This window comes from Psammomys obesus, unplaced genomic scaffold (assembly GCF_907164565.1).
Source record: "Psammomys obesus unplaced genomic scaffold, mPsaObe1.curated_primary_1811, whole genome shotgun sequence".
NCBI classification, from domain to species: Eukaryota; Metazoa; Chordata; class Mammalia; order Rodentia; family Muridae; genus Psammomys; species Psammomys obesus.
The window spans coordinates 7,157,255-7,178,107 of record NW_026587556.1 but is presented as its reverse complement, the minus strand read 5'-3'; the positions used below and the strand labels follow the sequence as shown (position 1 = coordinate 7,178,107).

The following is a 20,853-nucleotide window of genomic DNA, read 5'->3' as shown; positions in this document are numbered from 1 at the left end:
AGCAGCCCCCAGGAGCAAAATGGCGGCCTCCCCCTCCCCTAATTTCCCCCAGGAGACACTCCGTGTACTGGGGAGACGAAGACGCCGCGGCTCGGATACCCCGGCCGGGCCCTGGTGGGTGACTGCGCCTCGCGGACGCAGAGGGTCGGCTCCCGTAGGGCCTCCGGGAGGCTAACCACCCCGCGCCTCGCCCGCGAAGGGACAGCCTTTGTTCGCCGCCGCCGTGGCCTAGTCGGCCCCACGGACAGGAAGTGCGGGCTGGCGCTCCGCCCAGCTCCCCCGCGCCCCGGAAGTGATCTGCGGCGGCTGCTGCAGAGCGGCCGGGAGGAGGGTGGGTCTCCCCAGAGCGGAGCGCCGGAGTCCTCCTCCTCCGCCGCCGCCGCCCAGGCCGCCGCCGCCGCCGCTCTCCCGACTCCTCCTGCCGCGCCCCGCGCGGAACTCCGAGCGCAGCGCCGAGCGCGGTCCGATCGGCGCAGCCGAGGCCCAAGAGCCCGCGGGGCGAGCGGCTCGCGGTGCAGGTGAGCACCCGCCGGCCGGGGAGGCCGGGCCGCGGCGGGGGTGTGTCCGACGGGCCAGGCCCGCGGCCGCCGAGATTGCACGTCCCGCCAGCCGCCGGGGCTGAAACCCGACTGCGCCCCGACAGCGGGCGGCCTCTCCAGAAGGTCACCTGCTTCGCGCCGGTGGCTCCCAGGGCCGCGCCCGGGCGGTGCCCGCGACCTGGGGCCGCTGCAGCCGCAGTCCCTGCGCCGTACTCCGCCCCTGTCCTCCCTCGCTTTCAATCCACTCCTTGCCGGCACAGAGCAGCTGCTTTCCGAGCTGCTCCGCTAGTCTTCGGTGCCAGTTAAAGGAATGGCTTTTTTAGACCGAAGTCTTTAGACTCTCCGCTGAATGCTCACGGGCTCCTCTCGTACAGGTTTAGCCTCTAGAAGAGGAAGGGAAGGGTATTGTGTGATGGAGGTATCTTCCGCGCTCGGTTCCTGAAAGATGTCCGGGAGTAGAAAGATAAGATGTGTGTGCGTTAGTTGGGTATATGCGTGTTTGAGTGGGCGGGCGTGGTGGCGCTCAGGTGGCTGTGTTGCTGGGGGACTTCGGGGGAAATTAAGGAATTAACTAGCCTTTGCTTGGAAACCAGAATGTCCAGACTTGTGAGAGTTCATCCAAGTGTCTTTGAGCTACTGTGAGAACTCTAGTGCCACGCCCTACCTGTCAAGCTGGAAAGCACCCAATTTGCAGTTTGGGTATGTGTGCAGGGAGAGCCTTTATTTCTGTACATTCTTTTCCTGTAAATAAATTACAGCTTTAATCATGTCCCCCAAATTGGGTAACAAATTTATTACTAACATCGTGAAGGCATTTCTTTTGGCTTATGCTTGTTAAAATGTCTAAAGAGTATCTTACTGATTTATGCTGTTTGTATCTATTGATACAATATTCTTGTAAATTACTCTTGTGACCCTTAATATGTTTCTATAGCTTTTTTTTTTTTTTTTTTTAGAATAGGAGCCATTTCATTTTCCGCTCTGTTTCCATGTAAATTGCTTGGAATTCTTCACTGAATGAATGGATGTGTAGTTGATCTCATAGTCACTTTCCAGAGCAATTAATTTTGGCTGGGAGTGTAGCTCAATGACTGTAGTGCCCTATCAAGCAAAGGGTACTAGATTCAATCTCTAGCAAGGCCCCAAACAATTTTGTTCCTTTGAGATTGTTGGAGCATAAAAAGTTTTGCTTTGTCTTCATGTTCTCCAGAAGATCAAAGCGCAACTCAGGAAGAATTTGCTTTTCACAACTCTGTCCTGGGAAGGGTTAAAATATTTAGAGATTTTGACTAGACGATATAATAATTTATATTTCATTGTTACGTGATTACTTTTAAAGTATATCCAGAGTTATAAGGAAGAGATTTCTGCTTGGAGTCTCAATCAAAAGAGGACGTTAAGGGTAGATGCTGCTTGGAAACAAGGTGAAGAGCAGGAGTGCTCAGAGTGGCTTTTTTTTTTTTTTTTTTTGCCATGGATACATAGTCTTCCCACATCCCGATGTGACCTTGGCACTTTGATGTTTCTGTTCTGAGATCCACATGCTTCTCTCTCTGCTGAGTGTGTAGTTGTGTGTAACATTTATTTTGAAGTAGTATTTCATTACAGTACTTTCCTCCTAGGGTTTGGGGAGGCTAATTATAGGAAAGAATGTGCTTACCATTTTTAAGGGAATATTTTGGCCTATGGGTGGTTGCATTATTCTCAGTGTAGGGGTGTCAAGCTACTGATGTCTTCCTCCTCTAGTATATGGTGGTCTTGCTCTGGCTTTCTAAGCACCGTTTCTACAGAGCACAAATAAGTATAACAATATCACTTCTTATATGTGGGTCCACCACATTAATAGGTTCTTGTGTTGTTTCATAAATGAGTTACAAGGACAATCAGTTTGCAAATACTGGAACAAGAAGCTGTGGATGTTAACTTAGGGAACATAGTTAACATCTTGAAGGGGTAGGAGACATTCCCATTGTTTCATAAAATATTATAGTTCTTAGATTGAGAGGAGAAAAGCCTTTAGTTTTGTAACATTACTATGTAGAAGTTAGATTTCCCATCTCTAATTCGGCATCCATTTTGGTAGTAATAGCTGTAGTATTTTGATTGCCCATCAAGCACTGTACTAAGAGGATTGTAATGAAACCACTACTGCTTGTATTATTTCTTACCTCTGCAAGATGGGTGGGCTTCCTCAACACTAAGTGAAGTTATTTGGCCAGAGGCCCAACTCACAAGCTAGCATGCGGTAGAGCCAGGATTTAAAAGTACAGTAACAATTTCCAAGAGCACTGAAAATTGCAGCTAATCCTAAAAGTCAAGGGAAAGGTGATTCAGACTGAGCTGAGCTTCCAGAAAACCGATGCTATTCTTAACATTCCTAGCCATGAAGTATGTCCCAGAGTCACCAGTGACCCTGGCCAAGGGCTTCAAGTGAGAGCTCCTGGCATCTGTATCTCCAGGGTACTTGTAAACACAATGTGACTGTACTCTACATACAGTCTGCTGTGTGCCAAGATGAAATGTGGTCAGACATTGTTCTTGCTGGTGTCCTGGTAGAATACTAGGAACTTAGCACGGGATCTTTGATGGCTTTTTACTTCTGCAGCACCTGTTTGAGATGACTGCCATAGCCTGTTTAACAGCATGTTTGTTTCCTTGTTCCCTTTTCCACTAGTGTAGGTGGGATCAATATAGGACAGTAGGAAAATGTTTTTAAAAAATGAATGAGTTGTAGAACTCTTTTTGGGTCTGAATGCCTCTTCCCCTGGAAGTGTGTACTTAAAAAAATATCTGTTAACGGGCTTTGTCTGGAGGAATGTCCATCCCTTTGTTTAAAAGAAGGGAAGGGAGAGGCTATCCCTCTCAAGAACGAAGCGCCTTCTCTAACCCACAATGAGTAGTATTCCTTGCTCGCTTTTAAAGCTGAGTGAGTACATTTTTAAAGGGCATTTTCATCATTGATTTAATCATGCATGAAAGTGAAGGTTTATTTCCTCAAACTCAAGAGGAAACTACATAAACCATTAAATATTTTTTCTTCTTCTTCCTCTTTTTTTTTTTTTTTTGTTGGGGGTGGGAGGTTATTGAGACAGGATTTCTCTATGTAGCCCTGGTGTCCTGGAACTCACTCTGTATACCACCAGGCTGACCACAAACTCAGAAATCGCCTGCCTCTGCCTTTCTAGTGCTGGGACTAAAGGTGTGGCCCACCACCACCAGGTTAAAATAAATATTCTTGAATGCAAAACAAAGAAACCAAAACTCTAAGCTGAAGGGAAACAGAACCAAGAAGTCATGTAGAAATAAAATATTGTGCTATTTTCCTGAAAGCCCTGCACAGTAACCTATATTAGATTCAGAGACAAAATAGTTGACATACATAATTTCCTTAACTCTGACTTCCAATTCTGTTGTTTGATTTGGTTTTGAAACTAAATGTCCATATTCCATAGTATAATTATTGACAGTCAAACCAAAGATTATGAGTTTGACGTCAGATGCCATGTGAAGGTGGACAAAATCCCATTTCCACAAAGGTTATGATGGTGGTCATCTAAGCCACAAGATCTCTGTATCATTTTTAACCCAGTCAGATAGCTGTGGAAGTACCCATTGACAGTGGAGGCTGCTCAGTGACTCGCGGTGCTTTCTATACAGCACCCTGTCTGGGTTTATTCTGATTACTGACACCCCATGCTAGCCCACGGTTGGCCTCCTGGTAATCTTCTCATATTCAAAACAGCCACCATTCCCCACTGGTTGAAATCCTTCTGCAGCTCCTTTTGAACATTAGCCTTATCTGGTGCATAGAACCTTCCAGAAGGGCCACTTAGCTACCTCACTCACTGGTCTCATTCATTTCCATGAGCACAGTTTCAGCTGTGCTCCGACCTGAGAATCCTGCTGTTTACTCAGATCATCCTATTCTCCCTTCCTGGACTTCTTCCACTCTTTTCCCAAGTCTAGTAAACTGCTAGTCCTTCAAACTCTGGTTAGGTTACACTTTTTCCAAGAATTGTGTCTGGACCTAGCTGAGCTTTCCCCCAAGCTCCATCCCCCAGACTCCTATCTTAAAAGAAAGAAAGAAAAAAAAATCTTTAAGACTGAGCTAAGTAGGAGTAGCCCTGGGCGTGGTGGGCACCCCTGTAATTCCTAGCTTTAGCAGGACCATTGTAAGTTGGATTAAGTAGTGAGACTCACCCTTAGGTTGTGGGATGAGGGGAGACTCTGCCTCCGTGGCCTCTATTCCAGTACTTACTACACTGTGGAGAATGCTCTTAGCAGCTTATTTCAAGTCTTGTGTTCTCCTGAGAACTGAGCTCCAGGCGTGTGCCACTATGCTTGGCTGGGGTTTTCTTTGTATTTCTCTTTTATAAGTGAATTGAATACTTTTTAAATATGCATAAGAACCATTTTATTATTGTTATTAGCCTGGCTTTCTGTACAATTTTTTTCCTTCATCTTTTCAAAAATTTTTAAAGAACATTAGCTTTTAATTTTGGCATATATTAAAATATTTAGCCATCCTTTGGTGTTGTTTTTACCATGAAAAGTTTTCTTTTGCTTAATTAAGTACATTCATTTTAAACCTATTTCATCTGGAGCTCTAACCATAGAAAGCTTTTCTATGCACTTAGATTGTAGAGAAATTCATACTTTCTTACTATACAGCTTTATTTCCTGTATAGTTCCATGTAGAACATATTTTTGTATATGGTATGATAGATGAATCTAATTTACCACCTTCAAATATTGATGTAGTTATCCATTGCCACGGATGAAAACCAGTATTTTTCTCTTTGACACATGCTGTTAGGAGTTGGGCGTGTTTTACTCTGTTGGCTTTTCTGACCAGTGCTGTGGCAGTACCAACACTCTAGTCATAGAAGTTTATATCTCATTGAGATCTGATGCATTGTTGACTGGGTACTTCCCCCCACCTTCCCCACACACAATTGCACAGCTTCTCTTCAGTGTTTCTTTTGCTCTTCTGGGGTGTGTGTGTGTGTGTGTGTGTGTGTTTCATTGTGAATTTTAGCATTAATTTGCCTAACTCTGTTCCTGTTCTTACTGGAACTATATTACAGTTATGGGTTTACTTAGCAGCAGTTGACATCTTGATGGTATTGAGACATTTTAACATTAATGTAGAACAAAGCAATGTCTGTATTTTCTTGTTTATTTTTGTGTCTTTGAGAAACTGCCTGTTTTCTTAATACAACTTCTGTATGTTTCTTATTAAATTTAGTCATATTTTATCTTTGTTCTTTTTTTCAGATACCTTTCAAACTGATTATTATTTTCAGATAAATTCTGTTGATTTCTTCTCATGTTCCTGATACTTTGCCAAATTCTTACTAAGCTATCTTACCAAGATAACTTACATTGTTTTCTCTTAGGCTTTCCAGATACTGTCACATCATCTGTAAATACAACTTCTTCTTCTCTGTGTTCACGTGTTTTAACTTGTCTAGTTTCTTTAGCTGGTCTCTAGAAGGCTATTAAGTGGCTATACAGATGCATACATCATACCTGGATATTAATTTACTTACAGATAATGCATTTCAAAGATTGCAGTTCTCCGCTATCTCTTTCGGAGACACTTACCTATAGACAGGTATGTTGAGAGGCAGTCAAGGTTAGGCTTCCTAGGGGGAGCAGCAGGCTACAATGGTGAGCAAGGTTAGGACTGCTTGGTGGTTTCCCAGGTCACAAATTGATCCTGTTTTCATCCAGCTTCTCTATGATGTTCTTATAGATTTTACTGTTGTCTTCTCCCAGCCTCCTGTTGGAAGCTCACTTTGTCCTGCTGCGGCTCTGGCTTGCATCATTGGTTCTCTAGGGCATATAGCAAAGCTGATGTGTAATCTGGTGAGTGTATCCAGGGATAACCTAGAGTATAAAGCTATGGGTTAGTTCTAGACAGGATCATCTGACTTTGAGGTTATCCTTTCTTCAGTTTAGTTAAGCAGGCCTAGACCTTTGCCTGGAATGATGTGAAATCGGGTGTTGGTCCAGCATCCTACAGATATTCTGCTCATATAACAATATATACCAGTGCTCAGTCTTCCAAGGCCTGAAGAGTGTGTTTATTTCACTGCTGTGTAATTCATATAGAAAACATGTTTCCTGTAGTGTTTTGTTTTGTTTTTGAAGTAGAATGTCATGTAGCTCAGGTTGACCTGGAATTGCTATGTAGTTAAGGATGACCTTGTACTTCTGATCCTGCCACCACCTCACAAATACTGGGTTTATAGGTGTACATCACTGTCTTAACCAGAATAACTTTGTTTGATGATGGGGATTGAACCTAGGACCTTGCTTATGTTGGGCAGGTGCTCTACCACTAAGGTATGCCAGTTCATATAATTTCAAGATTATATAGTTCCATGTGTGAGTGTTCAGTCCATATCCCACTGTCGTTTAAATCTTTCCTCTCCCAGACGATGGTAGGAGGATATTTTTTGGACCATGGGCTGCAGAGCTTGTCCTTAGATGTCCTTGCATTGGCCTGTTTATCTTTACTGTCCTAGGAATGCTGTCAGGGTGTTAATAATCTCTTATATTCTAGGTGGATAGCATCTTGCCAGACATCTTGGTCCATACCCTGCTGTGCATCTCTGCTTTCCTGTGACCTGTGTAGCCCTTTTTCTCTGCATCTTACTGCCTCACTGGCCTGGAATTTTGACTTGGGTGGGGCTTTGGAGAACCTCAGATCTCACTCTTTGGCACGTGTTGCTGTCCTAATACAGTCTGTTGTGACTTTTTGTCCTTTTTCTTTTTTAGCTTTCTCTCCAAGGCCTTCTAGCCAGAGAAATCTCTCCTTTACCTTTTCTTTTCTTTTTCTTTCTTCGCTCCTCCCCCCTTTTTTTTTTTTTCAAGAACATCTGGCCCGGAATTTGTGAACCCTGCCTCCGTTATGCTAGGACTGCAGGCATGTATCATCTCACTTGGCTCCACTCACCATTTTTGCCTAAGATACTCAGTCTGTGAAAGGAAATCTCTGTCTTCTGCTACTTTAGCTTCTGGGACACCAGCCCTGATCATTTAGTGCATCAATAATTGCTACCTTTCCCACAGCCCTACTAGTTACTCTCCGAGGTCTCCCTGAGTCCCCTGTCTATGTGCTGCAGTTATATAATCTCTACACCCCTTACCTTATTTATTATTACTTGCTACTTTTGTTATTTGTTGTTTACTTAGTCCCAAATAAATAAAAAAAAAACTGTTCCCTTCTTCTTTTCTTTCTTTCTTTTTTTTTAAGTTCAGAAAATTCAGTCTTGTTTTTTTAGAGCCTGTTTTGGCTTGTTAAAATTGTTTGAAATTTGTATATTTATCGGTCATTTGCTTTGCTTCTCTGTGACTTGTCCTTTTGTGTTCTTTTGTTCCCTTTTTTTGCAATAAAGAAGGCAACATTATTTAAAAGATTATTGATATGTAATTCATCTACCATAAACTCATCTTTTTTAAATTTCATATTAGTATGGTCAGAGAGTTGTGTTACCTTTAGTACTCATTCTAGAACACTTTTATTGCCCCTTAAGAAGAAAGCTGCGCCCATTTGTTAGCTGTCATTGCAGCCTTTGGCTACTGTACTTCATGTCTGTACAGATTTGCCTATTCAGGATGTTCTAGGATTCCATAATTGGGCTTTTATATCTGACTGCTTAGATTAACATAGTGTTTTTCAGGATTCCCTGCATTGTAGCATATATGAATACTTCATTTTATATGGTTGAGTAATCCATTGTGTGACTCTGCTGTGCTTTATCCATTCACTTGTAGATTGATATTTGAGTGCTTCTGCTTGAAGGCTTGTGTTAGTTTCTTACCACTAAACTCTGTCTGCTGACCTAGTATTAACATTTTGCAGAATGGCCAGAGTATCCCCTAAGGTACCTATTCCATTTGGTGAAGATAGGGAAGAACCAACAGTTTGTGTTTCCAGTTTTATTCCATCTGTATAAACACTTGTTATTGTCCAACTTTTCCTCATAGCCATTGTAGTAGGTATAATTTCTATATTCTTTCATCTGCTAGGGTACCTTGTCTAAGCAGTCTTGTGTGTGTGTGAAGTAATCTATGCTTTAGCATATCATGTCTTTTCTTCTTACTTTAGTCTTAGTTTTTGGTCAAATGCTAAAAATGTTTTATCATAAGAAGTATAAATGTGAACTTTAAGTAAATTTCAATTTGTTTTTTTTTTTTTCACTAACAATGCTTGTAGTTTTTTGTTTTGTTTTGTTTTGTCTTGTCTTGTTTGCTTTTTTGAGACAGGGTTTCTCTGTGTAGCCTTGGTTGTCTGGACTTGCTTTGTAGACCATCCTGCCCTTAAACTCACAGCAATCTGCCTGCCTCTGCCTCCCTGAGTGCTGGGATTAAAGTCTTGTGCCATGATGTCTGGTTACAAGATTTATGTTTTATATTAGACTTTTTGATGAATTTCATACAATTGAAACTTTAATTATATATATATATAATATGTATATGTGTTTATGTCAGTGTATTTATCTGCTGTGTGTGTATGTGTGTGTGCCCATGTGCCCGTGTGTATCCGAGTTTGTCCAAATAGGCCAAAGAAGGTGTTGCAGCCCCTGGAACTTGAGCTGCCTGACATGGATGCTGGGAACTGAACTTCTGTCCTTTAGAAAAGCAACAAATACTCTTACCTGCTGAGCCATCTCTGTAGTGACACTATTAAAAGTTTAAAATGTTATAATACATTGATGGAATTTGTGGATTAGCAAGTAGCAAGACCAAATGTCTCAGGTGGAGGAGTTCAGAGTATTCATAGGGGATACTGGCTGTGTCTCTTAAGTCAATAGTGTAATGTTGGTTACGAAACTGGAGAGCCCAAATTATGACTGGGGTAATCAAAAATTGTATTGTTTCATCTTATATACATCTAAGTATGAATAGGACTAAATATTTAAACATGAAAATTGTCTATTTTGGCTTTTATTGCTATAAAGAAACATAATGACCACAGCAACTCTTTTAAAGGAAAACATTTAATTGGGTCTATCTTAAAGTCAGAGGTTTAGTCCATTATTGTCATGGTGGGAAGCTTGTCTACCTGTGTGCCGCCATGATGCTGGAGAGGTAGCTGGGAGTTCAGCATCTTTTTTTTTTTTAAGATTTATTTATTTATGATGTATACAATGTTCTGCCTGCACACCAGAGAAGGACACCAAATCTCATTATAGGTGGTTATGAACTACCATGTTGGGAATTGAACTCAGGACCTTTGGAAGAGCAGCCAGTGCTTTTAGCATCTGAGCCATTTCTTTTCTTTTTTTTAAGTGTTTCTTTATTTAGGGATATTTGCTTATTTGTTTTTATTTGTCTGTGCAGCATTATGTGCAGTGTCTGTGGAGTCCAGAAGAAAGTATCAGACTAGTTACAGACCATTATGAGCTGCTAGCTGGGTGCTGGGAAGTGAACCTGGATCCTCCAGAAGAGCAACAGCCAGTCTTACCCACTATGCCATCTCTCCATCCCTCTGAGCCATTTCTCTACATCTTGATCTGCAGGCAGCAGAAGGGGACCGAGTGTCACACTGCACATAGCTTAAGCATAGAATACCTCAAAGCCCATCTGCACAGTGACATACTTCCTTTAAGAACGCCACATGTACTCCCAGGCCACACCTAATAGTGCCATTCCCTATAGCCAAGCATTCAAGCTCATGAGTCAGTAAGAGCCATTCCTGTTCAAACCACCATAAAACTTAACTAATTTTATACACATGGTATTTTTTGGCTTTTTTTTCTTTTTTGAGATGGTACTAGAATTACAAGTATAAGCACACCACCATGCCTTACCTCTGTCTATCTCCTATTTGTTCCATATGTTCCAGTGAGGGCTAATGAGATAGTTCAGTGAGTAAAGTCTGACAACCTGAGTTTCATCCACAAACCCCACATGGTGCAAGAGAATCCATTTCCACAATGTCCTCTGGCCACCCCTCACTCAGAGTGCCAGAATTGCATCACACACACACATCAGAGAAGGGGGGAGGGAGGGAAGGAAATGTAAAACAAATATAATAGAGATCAAATGAGAAAACAGGTGTGGTCACATGTGTTTGTAACCTCATCACTCAAGATATTGAGACAAGAAGACTGAAAGTCAGCCTGAGCTACGTAGTGAGTTCCTGTCTCCAAAAACTAAAAAGTCATTAAAATAAATTGAAGTGAGAGTTCCATTTGGAGTGTTGTTTGGAAGCTTTCACTTACAGAAAAGTTAGAAGAGCAGTACATTGAGTACATACAAACACACCTATACTCACCATCTACTGATTCTCATTTTAAATTTATTCGTTCATTTATCCATTCAGTGTGGTGCTAGGGATCGAACCTCAAGCCTGCTGGGCAGGTGTGCTACATGCCAGCCCTGATTTTCATTTTGCTACATTTACCTTTCTTTTGGAAGTTAAGGGTTTTTGTTTATATTTTGATTAATTCATTGATTAGCTATTTCAAAGTAAATGGAGAAATTAATCTCTGTGCTCTTTTGCTTGCATCTTCTGAGCATAAAGGCAATTTTCTACATAACTACCATATTCTAAAGCCCAAGAAAGTTAGAAATACTTCCACAATACTGTCTAGTATCTGGTTCAGATTACTATTTCTCAGTTGTCTCAATGTTTTTAATAGCTGTGTTTCCCTTGTCTTAGGACCCAGTCAGAGTTCATGACTCCTTTTTCCCAATCATGTCTTTAGTCTCTTATCTTTTTGAGTGAATTGTACCCCTGATCCATCAACTTTTAGAGAATATAATTTATATAACATAACATTTATCCACTTAAAGTTTATGTGATTTTTTTTAAATAACTCCTGAATTTTGAAACCATCAGCACAATATGATATTAAAACATTTTGAAACACAGTTTTCAAACTTTGATAATATAAAGTATGTGTTTTGGTGTGCATTTTTATTTTTGTATGTGATTATGCTTTTTTATATATATGTGTGTGCCTTGTGTAGGTACATGCATTGGCTGAGTCCATGTGTGTGAGGCCATCAGGTGTCATCCTCTGGAACACTTTTGATACAGTGTCTCTCATTGTCCTGGGAGCCCCAGTAATCCTCCTGTCTCCACCTCCAGGCACTAGAATTACTGGTGCCCACCACAATGCCTGGCATTTGCACATTTCTTGGGATCAGACTCTAGTTCTTATACTTGGAAGGCAAATACTTTACCAACCAAGGCTCCACACCCCTATCCTGAAACATAATAGGATTGTATATGCCCAATTTAGTCCCTATACCCATTCCCAAGGACTAGGCAACTACTGTTTTATATTCTTTTCTAGGAATTTTCCCTTTCCCCTTCCTAGACAAAACATAAATACTGAATCATATAATATCTGGTCTTTTGTACTGTTTTTTTTTAAACAATTTATTTTTGTGGCTTGTTAGTTTTGTACATGTATTAGTAGTTTTCCCATTTTTTTATTGATGAGTTATATTCCATCCTATAGATATGTTTTGCTCATGCATTCATTGGTTGATGGATATCTGATTATTTTTATGTTTTTAATTATTATTAAATAATCTTGCTGTGAATGTTCATGTAAAAGTCTTTATAAAAACATGTTTTCATTTCTCTTGGAATATACCCAGCGGTATAATTGCTGGGTTGGGTGGTACATTTATTCTTAACTTTTTATGAAACTGCCAAGCTGTCTTCTAAATTGGCAACATACTATTTTCTTCATTCCCACTACCAACTTTTGAGGGCTCATCCATAAGAGCATGTTTGCCAGCCATTGTTATAGTTTGTTTTTAATTATCATTTTGTATTATGTAGCCATTTTGATGGATATAAAATGATACCTCATGGTCATGAATTCTGTTTGTGAGGTTGTGTTGTGTCTCCACTTCCCAGGTGCTGGCATTGTATGTGTTCATGACCACCTCTGTGATACTGAAGATTGCCCCAGGACTTTGCGCTTGCTAGGCAAGCCCTCTTCAGACCGAGCTAAATCCTTAGCCCTTCTTGTGATTATTTTGCATAACTCTAATGACCAAGGTGTTAAGCATCTCTATATGTACGTAGAGGCCATTCTATAACTTCTTTAGTGAAATGACTGATCCAGGCTTTTTCCCTATTTCTCTTTTTAAATTGGGTTGATACCTTATTATTGAGTTTTGTGTGTATGTTCTTTTTCTTAAGAATGGTGTGTGTGTGTGCATGTGTACATTAGCCTTTTGTTAGAAATGTGTCTTTAGTATAAATGGTTTAGTTGGAGAGTGCTGGCATTCTGTAATGATGTTAACCATGAGTGATGTGTAATGTACATTTTGTTCATTTGCTATGAAGTTGTTTTTTGAGAGTTGGAATAAAAATGGACGTTTCTTAAATCCTTTGCATGTCTATTGCTCAGCCTCTTGCCTAGCTCTTGATTTAGTTTTATTGTAGTAGGGTGAGGAGTGGATAGGTAACTCCCTCTGTAAGTGGAAAAGATAATGCACAGACAAGTCATATGTGTGCTTCTCTTACGGTGTTATATCATTCTGTGGTGAGTAGAAGGTTGGCTAATTATGAAGTATTTACAAATAAAAACATGTTTGTTACCAGATTGATTTTGGCTCTGATTGGACTTTGTGGATAGCCCTTTTTTGAAATACATGTCAACATGTGATTTAAGATAAATGTCTCACGTTTCTTACCTCCTTGTAGGTGAAGGCATCCAAGTTAACAGTGAAACGTGATTAGGGCTCAGCCCTGCTTATCCTACCCATGCTTTTATCTGCTTTCTTTAGCTCTCTGAATAGGCTTGGAGTCCCTGCATTCCTACAGATTGCTGAAATTAATCTTTTATAATTAGTTTGCCACCCTTCCACATTCACTGAAGTGAGGTTCGCAAGCTGTTTCAGTGCCCATATGTTACATGAACCACCTTTAAAAAGATTTTTAAAAAATAAGGCATTCCCAGTTTGTTTTCATGACTGGCTATGGCGACAATGAGGACTGTTGATGTAGCTGATAATCCTACTCAAAACCACATTTTTTTTTTCACTTGAAGTATCATCTAAATCTTGACACAGTAGTACAAGTAGTTGTTCATATAAGTTGAACAAGTAGCTTTGGATACTATGGATTTTGCATTTCTTCAATATACTGCCTTTCAGGATTTATTTTCAGCATGTAAAAGGGAAGGATTTAAAAGGTCATCTAGTGTATTTCTCCTCCTGCAGGAGAAGCATTTTAGTGCTTCTCTGTCAGGGGTTCTCTAACAAAAGACAGTTACACAGGGAAAAACAAGCTTATTAATGTATGTGACACACATCATGGAGGGAAGTCAATGAAGAATAACACAGTAGTGGCTAATGAAGCATCTTCAACAAAGAATAATGTATTTGTGGAGAAGTACAGAACCCCCCCCCCAACAAAAAAAGGTTTTAGGCTTTCAGGAACAAGAAACTGGGAAGTTACCTGTGTGCATGGGAAGAAACTAATGGACCAAGACTCATGTATGGATTTCTTTGGTGGAGGCCTGGATCCACTTAGTGAAGCTTTATTTTGTCCCACTTTAGGCCAGAGGCATATTTTCTGAGTTTTTTCCTTATACCTATTAAAACACACACATACAATTATCCAGCCACTAGCCATTGTTAAACACTTATAGTGGTGCTGTGGAATGTGCTTTATATGGGGATATTTGCGTTTGAAAGTGCAAACATTTTGTGCTGAAGCATTTTATTGAGGCTTCTCTTTTTCTTTATTTGTCTTTCTGGATTACATGCTTAAGGCCGTGTTTAACTGTACATCTGATAACAGACTTGAAAGTAGCCATTTACCATGTCATATACCTTACTCAACTAATAGAAGCTGGTAGTTATAAAACTTGTGCTTCCCACATAATCCATCAGTTCGTCTCTTTACTTTGTAAACATACTAGTTTTTAAAACTATTATAATTAACATTCACTTACTCAAAGCTTAAGTTTTAGAGCCTAAATATAAATCCCTATAATCTATAGATTGCCTTCTGTGGTTGGGTTTTGACCGGGCAATTTCAGATTCAGTGTTTCCATTTATTTATCCAAACACAGATCATGTGGTAGAAAATCACTGAAGTTTAAGACTGCACCATTAAGATATAGTTTTTCTTTCTTTCTTTCTTTCTTTCTTTCTTTCTTTCTTTCTTTCTTTCTTTCTTTCTTTCTCTTTCTCACTCTCTCTCTCTCTCCCTCTTTTTCTTTCTCTCTCTCAAAAAATATTTTTCAGCATTCAGATTAGAAATTCCAAAGCCCCAGTGGTACAGATTATTACTCATTTGATGGTTGGGAAAGTCGTTAGGCCACAATATTTCACAAAAAGTGTGCCTGCTAGGTAGTTGCTGCATGATTTTTAGGAGTAAAAGAAAGCTACTGGATGAAGGCAGGTATATAGGCAGTAGTATTGAGTAAGGGGCATGTATGAAAGGGAAGCAAAAGACAGAAAGGCTGTAAAGCACAAGTAGAAGAATTAAAAATTCCATATTCTAGGATCATTGAATCCAGGGGAAAGTGCTTCAGATTTATTATAACCCACAAGAACGTGATTATACACTAGATAGCTAATCTTGATTGTCAACACACCTGCTAGGAACAGAGAACCTCAGTTGAAGAATTGCCTCCTCAATCAAATTGGCCTTTGGACATGTCTATGGGACATTTTCTTGATTACTAATTGATATGTGAAGGTCCTGCCCACTGTTGAGTGACAACTTTCCTAGGCAGGTGTGCCTAGGCTATATAGGAAATGTAGCCGAACATGAGCCTGGGAGCAAGCCAGTATAAGCAGTGTGTCTGTTTCATTTCCTGCCTGAAGTTTTTGTCTTGAGTTCCTGCCTAATTCCCCTCCATGACAGGCTATAATCTGTAAATGTAGGCTGAAATAAACCCTTTTCTCCCCTCATTTGCTTTTTCTAAGTATTTTACTACAGTAACAGAAAGCAAACTAGAACAAACTAGATCTTTGGCCATCCAGAATTTTTAAAAGAACTGTGCTGTTAATTTGGGGAGTTTGTTTGGCAGGGTAGTGGTGGTGGCAACACCCCTGTAATCCCAGCACTTGGGAGCCAAAGATGGTGGGTCTCTGTTAGTTCTCGGCCAGGGTGGATGCAGAGCTAGTTCCATAACAGTCAAGGCTACACAGAGAAACCCTGTCCTGAACACACACACATAATTACTTGCTGCTGTTTTCATTATATTAATAAATTAAGTGTGATATAACAAAACCTTTGTGAAAACTGGATCTTAAATGTGAAGTACCTTTTGGTTAGAAATATTGCAGTCATAATTGTAACTTTTAACATCATTTAGGATTTAGAACTGAACACATAAAAAAAATGAACTCATAAAAAATACTGTAATACTGTAATATTACAATTATTAGGTAGGCCACAGGTAAAACACAAGTTTCTTTTTGTGGCCTTTTTTTGTTATGTTAGTCAAACTCATTTTGTGACTTTGTCAAGGTGTGGGAAGTGAAGGCACAAACATTCAGAAAGGACTTTTCCTTTTTAAGCTAGTCATGTGAACATATGTTGAGATGAAAGTTGTCATTAATGAATTTTCTTCATACCCATACTGGGGTGAATTGGCAGTTACAGTTTCATAAATGAAAGGAGAAAGAGAAAAATGATAGCAATTGGGGGTTTTTTGTTTTGCTTTGTTTTTTCAGTCTCCATTGGTTGTTCTTTCTGTAACATTTGAAGCAAACGGATATGCACCTGTTATCCATAGAGTGTGAAATCTTAAAGTAGCAGCCATGTGGTGGAGAAAAAACGAAAACAGGCCTACTCTTCACTTCTGTTCTTCAGTATTGTCTTGGGCATTTAGAGCTTTAGTGCTCTGAAATTTAAAACTAACTGACCAGGGTTAGATGTGGTGGTACACGCCTTTAATCCCAGCACTCTGGGAGCCAGAGGCAGGTGGATTGCTGTGAGTTCAAGGCCAGCCTGGTCTACAAAGGGAGTCCAAAACAAGAAACCCTGTCTCAGAAAATTAAATAAAATAAAAATTAAAAAAAAAAAGACCAACTGACTGACCAGTTTCTACAGTATGAGTGTTTGTCTTCAGTGCTTGTGTCATTGCTGTGATAAAGTACCTTGACAAAACGGATGTAAGGAAGGGAGGGTTAATTTGGATTCACCCTTCAAGGGGAGCAGTTCATCATGGAAAGCAGGAGCTTGATGCAGCTGGTCATATTGCATCCACACTCAGGAAGCAGAGGGAGAAGAATGCTTGTGCTTAATTCAAATTCTTTTAATTCAAGAGAATTTTATAATATTATTCCCACCCTCAGTTAAGGTGGGCCTTTCCACCTTAATCAACCAAACCTAGGTAGTTCCTCACAGGCATACCCAAAGGCAATCTAGTCTACATAATCTAGAGATGGTCAAATTGGTGATGTTAACTATCACTGTGCTCTTACATTAACAATCTAAGTTACTATTTAAGTTTCTCAGCAATGTTTCCTAGTTTTCTAGTAAAGTTGTTTGTGGTACCTATCTCCAAGATGTCCACCAAATATCTTTGTTTCTTGATATTTAAATCCTGTGTGGTTCCTTTCACAATAAATAATGGCAAACTTGCAGAGCCAAAACACTATTGAGAAATAATATTACAGTGTGATTTCAAAGGCTTAAAAGCAGTGAAGCTTCTGCTTTGCCTTAGATAGATAACCCAGTCTAGAGGAAGCCAGCTGTCACGTCATGATGACCTTTAAGTAGGCCAGTGGAGAGGGCAAGTGACAAGGAGCTGAGGTCTGCCAACAACCACCCGAGTGAAACATCTTAAAACAGATGTTGTTGTCCTGGGATAACAACATCCTTAGAGCAGCCCCAGCTGAGTACAGTTGTGTGGCTGGATCTGAGGCATGATCCCAAGGATTGGGCCGACTTATACAGGAAGACTTAGTAAGGTACAGCAAGAGTAACTTCATGTTTGTGGTGTGGGTACCTAACATCATTGAATGGTAATGCCATCCACTGAAGTTTGGAGTGTAGGAGAAAGATCTCAGGTTGTTTTAATCAATTTAAGCATATGGCTGTCCCACAGTAGCAGTTGGAAACAGATGGGCTCTATCACCTCAAGTCTTTTTAACTGTTAATACTGAATTTTGAGGCAAGATACATAATTCCTTGTATAGTCTTATAAGTTCTGTTTACATCTGTCTGGTTCCTACTTTACAAAAGTATTTTATAGTATTTTGATGAATACTATAAAATATTAGAAGACAGTAGGCATTTTTCCTCGGATTTTAGCTTCATTTCCCTTAAAAACAAGCAGGGATATCAGTATGGATTGAGAATTCTAAACATTTCTATTGACTTATGAGACAATTTCATCTAGGAGGAAATTATATTGACTCTGCCCTGAGAGGTCTTGCCCTGAGAATATTCTTTGTATGATTCAAGATGACTTTTGTAAACTTGTTAGAGTCTAGTTGGTTATCTCTGATCAGAGTATTTCTTAGGTGTCTATAGCTATTTCCATATATTATTTCCTAGAATGAAAACTTGTATGGGTGTAGTTTTGGGATTTTTCTAGCTCCACCTTTGAATTCCCGCTTAGACATTTGTTAGCTGTGTGCCCTTGGTTATGTTTGCAATGGACTGCATGTTTATGTATCCCCAATATTCAGCTATTGATCTCCAACTTCTCATATGATAGGGTTAGAAAGTAGAGCCTTGTGTAGGTAATTAGGTCATCCCTCAAACACAGGATTTATATGGCCCCAGAAAAATCCTTCATCCTCATACTACATGAAAGTATGATGAGAAGAGAGCTGTCTATGAACCAGACATATTCTGTCTCCCTGACCTTGGCTTTTGAAGTGTTGAGAAATAAGTGCTTGTTGTTTAAAAGCCATTCTACTTATGGTGTATTTTCTAGCACTCTAAATGACTTTGTGGTTCTATTTATGTGGCTTATTACAAAAAATAAAAATAAAAAAGACCAAAAATTTCTACCTTTTTATCTGTGTTGTAAGTAAAGACTGAGAGGTAAGTTTTTAATCCCATAATAGGCTTTGTTTTGCCATCTTACTAGCTAGTATCAGGACATTTTCCCAGGAAGTCAGATTTTACTTTCTGATCAGTATGCCTTTATAGATGCTGTCTTTAAAGTCACAGCTGGGAGGATGAGATGGCTTAGAGGTTTAAAGGCACTTGCCACATAAGCCTACCTGAATTTGATTCCTGGGATGCAGATGAAGGTAGGAGGAAACCAACTTCTGACCTTCACAGGCACATACATGTATGATAACTTTTTAAATTTATCTAAATAAATTAGATTTATCTAAATTAATTTATCTAAATCTAAATTGTAGAATGTTGTGGATTTTAAAGGTTTGAGGGCTTTCTGTTCAATATTTTTATGCTATAAACCTGAAAAATGTGGTCTGTAAAGATTTATGAGCAGCAGTAAACCAGAATTTTTAGATGGTCAGCAGCAGAACCTAGACCCATTGCTACATATTCTAGCCCTCTTTTTGGTTTAGTGTATAATTAGAGCTTTGATTGTATTTTAAATACTGGAAAAATTAAAAAATTAATATAAATATGTATTATATTAACATGTAAATATGTATAATGACAGTTGCCATCAATTTTAGGAACACACATTGCCTCTTCACACTTCATTCATTCATTGAACAAACATTAAGTGACTACTGTATGTCAGGAATTATGCAAAGTGATGGAGCTATGACAACAAACTGAGTAGAATCCTTGCCCACATGGATGTTACGTTCTACAAGATAGCATCTTAAAGGACATAAGAGAATGAGCCGTGTTTTATCTCCTTTCCATATAAAGGATAGCAAACGCATATAGAATAGTTAGAGACCACTGTGGGGCTTTGTTCTGATGACATGGAGTCTTGGAGTAGATATAGTTTAAGGGATTTGTTAGCAGGTAAGTTCTGAGCTTTGATAGTGAATCCAAAGGTTTAGCCTGATCAGCTTGATGTGTGGAACTTCCCTTTACTGATAGAGAGAAAGGGAAGAGAGACCTATTGAGGTAGATTAATTAAGAACTCAGTTTTGGTAGCTTGGAGTGGAAATAGTTATGTTAAAGGTTATTAGACAGCTGGCTTAGGTATTGAGTAGGAAAATGAATGTAAATCTGGCATTAGGGGAGAAATGAAATCTGAAATATAAATGAGTCTCTTTATGTATCTCCATACTGACTACAGTGGTTTAAATGTTTGTCACCTCCAAAGCTCAATCCACAAGACAAAGTGATACTAGATGGAACTTTGGGGACATTAGGCCATGAGGGAGAAAACCCAGAACAAATGGGATATGTATATTTATAAAAGGACTGGAGGAAACTGCTATTCCACTGTATGAGGACAGTGTTTGTCATCTTGCAGGCACCATCTTAAAGAACAGTCATCTCTAAATAACAACCTGTGGTGTTGTGACATTAGACTTACAGCCTGAAATACATGAAAAGTAAATTCCTTTGTTTCATGACTACCCAATCTTAAATATTTTGTTGTTATGCAAAGAGCACAAGAATGAGTGTGATCCTTCTTGGCTAAATTTAGATAGAAAGAGGAGGTTCAACTGAAGCAATGTTTAGAGTGAAGTAATCAAGTAAAAAGGGTAAATAGAAATTGGTGGTGGAAAACAACAATGGGTTGTTTTAACCTGAAAGTCAAGTTTTTGTTTTGTTTTGTTTTGTTTGATGGTTTATGAGGGGCTAGCAAGAAGGTTCAGAGGCTAAAAGAGCTTGCTGCTCTTCCAGAGAACCAGAATACAGTTCCTAGCAGCTATACCAGGCAGCTCACAACTACCTATAACTCCAGCTCCGGGGGATCCAGCACCCCCCCCCGGCCTCTGTGAGCACTCAGCCACACACTTGGCTTACATACAGACATCCATATATATGAGTAAACAATTTTTTTAAGGAAATTGCTTATAAGAAAAGGAATGACTGTTTTAGTCAACTGTGAAGAATGATGAAGATTGAAAACTGACATTAGTGTTGGCAGCATAGAGATCATTGATGTCCTTAATAAAAGCCACTAAGAATTGGCTTGGAAGACAATGAGGAATACATCAATAAGTTAAAAAATGGAAGTAGAGCCGAGCAGTTTCTCTTCTTCAAGATGAAGGGAGCTGGATGGTGATGACGCATGCCTTCAATCCCAGCACTAGGGAAGAAGAGGCAGATGGCTCCCTGAGTTCAAGGCCAGTCTGGTCTACAGAATGAGTTCCAGGATGCCCAAGGCTACACAGAGAAACCCTGTCTCAAAAAACAAAAACAAACAAAAAGATGAAGGGAGCGGATCCATCTCAGAGACAG

General features: G+C 39.7%; 1 protein-coding gene across 1 annotated transcript in view; it reads left to right on the top strand.

The window, feature by feature from the left end:
• Window positions 1-310: 310 nt before the first annotated feature.
• Window positions 311-20,853, top strand: part of Rala (RAS like proto-oncogene A) — a 52,040-nt gene continuing 31,497 nt past the window's right edge. Inside the window, exon 1 of the mRNA XM_055603973.1 lies at window positions 311-518. The gene's annotated coding sequence lies outside the window, so the exon portion shown is untranslated. The remainder of the gene's footprint in view (window positions 519-20,853) is intronic.